At 38.3% G+C, this 5,695-nt stretch overlaps 1 pseudogene; it reads right to left on the bottom strand.

Moving 5' to 3' along the window:
* Positions 1-503: 503 nt before the first annotated feature.
* On the bottom strand, positions 504-2,646 carry LOC144367741 (endoplasmic reticulum chaperone BiP pseudogene; annotated as a pseudogene).
* Between the last annotated feature and the right edge of the window lie 3,049 nt (positions 2,647-5,695).

The following is a 5,695-nucleotide window of genomic DNA, read 5'->3' on the forward strand; positions in this document are numbered from 1 at the left end:
TACATATCATTGTAAGGTAATTATATAATAATATAATTTCTATAATTAATAAGATAATAATACAATCATTATGTTAGTATAATTTATATTAATACAATATATAAAACATATGTATTATATTATAGTTATATATAAACAACTTATAATATATCATATACTTATACGTAAATCTATAATATGTTTTATATAATATATAATACATAATATATAATATATAAATGTATTATAATTTAAATTATATAGTTTTGTTATTTGGCTTTAGATGTTTTAATGCTTCTGATACTGTTTTATCCCTTAGCTTTATCTGTACAAATTTTTATTTTATGACAGTTCCAAACTTTTAGTATATTTTTTTCAAATAACAAACATTTATTGGTGTTATGTATGGAAGAAAAAAAGTTCCTACACCAGATGTGCATGACCCAATCATTAAATTGAACATTTCTGAGATGAACACATATTCTGACCTATATTTTTATATCCAGTTTTTTAACATAGCCAATTCCTCCTCTCTCTCTTCCCCAAAACATGTGAGCAACTGCTAATGCAAAGCAGTAAACAGCCACTTGGGCTATAGCATTTTCAACTCCAATCTGTGGTGAAGATTCCAATTACATTCAAGACTTAAGTTCTCTCAGTTTTCTCCTAATGAAAGTTCTGAGTCCAGTATTTACAATATTAAAGCACTAGCAGATCAGTGTCTTCAACTCATCTCTTTCTGCTGTATCCTCTTCACCAGTTCGGGGAGGGCCTACACTTCCATAGAATTTGCTGCTAATTGGCTGAACAATTTTTTCTAGTTCCTTCTTTTCAGTTTTGAAGTCTTCAATGTCAGCTTCTTGGCAGCTTTCCAGCCATTCAGTCTTTTCCTCTACAGCTTTTTCCATGGTCTCCTTATCTTCAGAGGAAAGTTTGCCTCTCAACTTTTCTTTATCTCCAATTTGATACTTTATAGAGTAGGCATAGCTTTTCAACTCATTCCTACTATCAGTATGCTCCTTGAGTCTTTTGTTTTCCACAGCAAACTTCTTAACATCATTAACCATCTTTTTAATTTCTTCAAGTGTCAAGCAATTTTGGTCATTAGTAATTGTAGTCTTATTTTTGTTCTCTGTACCTTTGTCTTCAGCTGTCACCCAAAGAATAGCATTCATATGTATCTCAAAAGTGACTTCAATCTGGGGGACCCCACAGGAGGAATTCCAGTTGAGATCAAATGTACCCAGAAGGTGGTTGTCTTTTTTCAGGGGTCCTTTACCTTCATAGACATTGATTGGAACAGTAGGTTGCTTATCAGAAGCTGAGAAAAGATCTGAGACTCTTGGTGGGTACCACAGTGTTCCTTGGTATCACTTTGGTCATGATACCTTCCACAGGTTCAATACCAAATGTCAGAGGACATACATCAAGCAGAGCAAGGTCACTTGTATCTTGATCATCAGAGAGTACACCAGCCTGGACAGTGTCGCCATATGCAACAGCCTCATCCAGGTTTATGCCACAGAATGGTTCCTTGCCATTGAATAACTCTTTAACAAGTTTCTGAATCTTTGGAATTTGACTAGAGCCACCAACAAGAACAATCTCATCAATATCAGACTTCTACAAGTTAGAATCCTGCAGTACTTTCTGAACAGGTTTCATGGTAGACCAGAACAGGTCCATGTTTTCTCTTCAAATTTTGCCTGAGTCAGGGTTTCAGAAAAGTCTTCTCCTTCATAGAAGAACTCAATTTTAATTCTTGCTTAATGTTGGGCAGACAGGGCCCACTTGGCCTTTTCTACTTCATGCTGGAGTTTCTGCACAGCTCTGTTTTTTTTCCTAACATATTTGCCAGTCTTCTTTTTGTACAGCCTGATGAAATTTTTCATAACATGCTGGTCAAAGTCTTCTTCACCTTGATGAGTATCTCTATTGGTGGGCATGAATTTGAAGACATCAAATTGTCAATGGGGAGAAGAGACACATAGAAGGTTCCACCACCCAGATCAAACACCAGGACGTTCTTCTTTTCCTCCCTCTTATCCAGGCAATAAGCAATAGCAGCTGCTGTAGGCTCATTGATGATCCTCATAACATTCAGGCTAGCAATAGTTCCAGCATCTTTGGTTGCTTCCCACTGGCATCATTAAAATACACTGGTTCAGTAACAACTGCATGGGTAACCTTCTTCCCAAATAAGCCTTTTTCATTTTGGTGAAAATTATAGCAGAGATTTCTTCTGGAGCAAATGTGTTAGTTTTCCCACCTCAAATATCAACCTGAATGTATGGCTCATGTTTCTCTTCAAACACTTTGAAAGGCAATAACTTAATGTCTTGCTGCACAGAAGGATCATCCCTTTGCTGCCAATGAGCCGCTGGGCATCAAAGACCATGTTCTCAGGATTGGAGGTGAGCTGGTTCTTGACTGTATCGTGCTGATAAGACATTCTTCTTCAGGGGTGAAGGGCACATTAGACAGCCTGAAGCGGTTGCCCTGATCATTGTAGATGGTCTCTAGTGGCCATTCTTGAACACCCCGATGCAAGAGTAAGTGGTCCCCAGGTTGATGCCCAGCACTGTACCCACATCATTTTTTTGTCATCCTCCTCATCTGTGCTGTGCAGAGCAGCAGCAGAACCATGGCCACCAGAGAAAGCTTCATCTTTCCCCAGCTGTTGGACACATGCTCTCCTCAGCAGACAGCCAGAAGTCCCAGGCAATGCAGAAACAGACCGCAGCTGAGAGGAGTAAAGTTACAGGTCTCTCACACTCGAGATGCCTCAACTCTGTCAGTCTGTGTCATCTCTACCAATGTCTCAAACTTTTTAGTATTGAAGGGAATTTTCTTTCTACAATGATATTAATTACCATAAGTAAAAATTGACAAGTAGAATGCTAGTAAACACAGGTTTGCAAGCTTTTAGGCCACTATGTAAATTTTAAAAAGTTAAGTGAATTGCCAATGCTTCCATACATGCTAGAACAACACAATTGGTCAAAAGTGCACTAGAACATTATGTGGAAAAAAATATATTCACACCCAATCAAGATTTTTCAGGCACTTGCATTCAGAAGCATTTCATGAATCAGCACCAGGTTTTCTCCAAAATAAAGCTCATTTTCCCCTACTGCCCCTATTTTTTGAGAACAATATTATACATTAAAGATGCATTTACATGAATCATTTTATAGAGAAAATTGTTTTAAATTTAAAATTATATTACTTATTTTATGCGTAACCTCAAAAACAAAGAATTTAAAGACAATACCAGTGAGGCACTATCATTCTATATGACTAAAACACTACCATTCTATATGACTAGCAAACACAATTCAAGACAAAAAGGCAAAATATACACTTTGGCAATCCTATACAAAAGGGGTTCTTTCACTGCATTCTTTCATAAAATAAACACAATACATAAAAACGAAACAAGAAAAAGAAAAAATGAATTTTGTCAACCCTACACAAACTGTTGCATTTTAAATTCAAGGTCTTGACACTCTTCCATTTATTTTAGCCTGAGTCCCTGGCACATTGGATTCATGTCAGGCAGATCGAGCTCCTCAGAGTTCTCTTTAGGCTCAGCAGCTGGCTTCAAAGCATAAGCTGATGTGCTGTCTGCCTCTGGAACATTTTTCTCCACATGACTCAGGGGAGTAAGAGCTGTACTAGGAGGCACTGCTGCTGAAGGTGAAGCTGGTCTCTCCTCAGTCCCCCTGACTTTGCTGTTCAGGGTAGGTGGTTTGTAAAATGTTGTCCCGAGTTGGAGTTGCAGTATTCTGGGTGCTCTTGCCAGAGAAAGACGGTGAGAATGAGAGGACAGTCTCACTGGTTTTTCTCTTGCTGAAATGGCTGGCATGTTGGGCTGTGTGTCTTCATTGGAATGGTCACCACTAACCTTGATGTTCATTGTCACATTTTCCTGGAGTACACTTGGCACAATCACTGCACTCATGCCAATTAAGTTCTTTGGTTCATATTGTTGTCACTGAGTTTTTTGTGGAATCTGCTGATCAAAACCTTTAAATTGGGAGCCAACAGAAGTAGGGGTATCTTTTCTATTAAGTCCTTCAAAGGTAAGATTTTGGCAAAACTTGTCTGAATTGACATTTCCCACATTTCTCCTGTTTTTCTCATTAGGAGACCTTGCAAGATGGAACCTATCTATAGGCAAACAGAAACATCTGATCTTGGTGCTTGGCATAGGCCTCTGTATATCATTTGTTGTCACATCAGATTTCAGACTAAGTGGTTTTACATGTATTGTCCATCTTTTGTGATTTTGAATTGAGTTCCTTGTGATCAGAAAAAAAAAAGAGATTTTTTTTAACTTCATGGAGCTTGGTTAATAAGGAAGTGTGGTTATTTATTGATGGGCATTCTCTCAAACAACAGAGTCTTACATATTTTTCCAACATTATTTTCTCAGTTATCTATGCAGAGGAATCAAAAATCCATACAATATTAAAGGTACATTTTAATTAAAAAAATACTTTTAAAAATTTATCTTAATAGAACTAATGGTCACAAATCAGATATTTAAAAAAAACACTTTCTATAGTAACTTGTTTTAATATACTACCCATGAATGAATATTTTCTGGGTTAAGACTTTCCTGATTTCAACAGACAGACAATGGTAACTCCAGAACAGTAACACTATTCTGTACACCAAGAAATGCCATGTCCTGAATCCCAAAGACTTTGTCTGTCACTTAATATGCTTTCCAGCTACATTCTGTCCATACTGAGGGTAACACACCAGAGAGGACTTGGATGCTCTCCCAGCTGATCCACTAATACATGGCAACATCCTCTGAACAAAGGAAGATTTAAGAGCTGTCAAAATTGTCATTGTGCTACTGGTCCTGTAGACTCCAGATTTACCTCCTTTATTTTCTCCTCTAGTCTGGTCCCAAGGTCCCTGTATTCTCTCCTAGAAGCCTAGCTTCTCATGCTCTGTCTTTGCTGCCTATACCCCAGAAGCTCCTGTTGCTAGAAAATGGTATCCCTCTGGCCATGATCCTCATTTCACTGCTGTGAAACATCAGAAAACTGTATGCCTTTCCATGGGTGTGATGGCTTTCCAACAGCCCTGTTCTAGCCCACAGTCCTCATCTGTGTCACCTGATCCTTCTCCCATATCTTTGAGCAGTGGTTTGCAGACAGGTGCACTTGCAGGCATCATCTCATCTGACCTCCTTTTTCACCAGAGGCTTCTGGCCTTTCTTCCCTGGTTCCCAGGCAGTGCTCATGTGATTTGCTGTCCTGGGCCCTTCTCCACATTGATAGAAGGGAGCTGAGCCATTGTGGTTATATGGCAACCACTAGAACATATTTACAGTCCTGCAGAACTTCTAGCACCACTTCTAGCTGCCTGGGTGCTCTGTCTCAGCCCCTGCTCCAGTTCTGCCCTGGGCAAGCCTAGTGGACTAGCCCTACCTGCCTTCTTCTGTCAAGACAAACTTTTATGTGGAGATATGTTGGAATGTGGTGTTAATGATCTTATAAAGAAAAGGCTCAGAATTACCTGGTATGTAATGAAAACTTCAAATATATTAAAATTATTTATTGTTATTACTATACCTACCGGGGAATCAAATTTCATTGGACAGTGAAACAAGATTTCATTTAGGAATGAGAAAGGATGAGGTTCAAATCTTGAATTAACAATAATTTAGAGACATGACACATGGCATTATTTGCCT

The sequence above is a fragment of the Ictidomys tridecemlineatus genome, chromosome 11, assembly GCF_052094955.1.
Source record: "Ictidomys tridecemlineatus isolate mIctTri1 chromosome 11, mIctTri1.hap1, whole genome shotgun sequence".
Classification (NCBI taxonomy): domain Eukaryota; kingdom Metazoa; phylum Chordata; class Mammalia; order Rodentia; family Sciuridae; genus Ictidomys; species Ictidomys tridecemlineatus.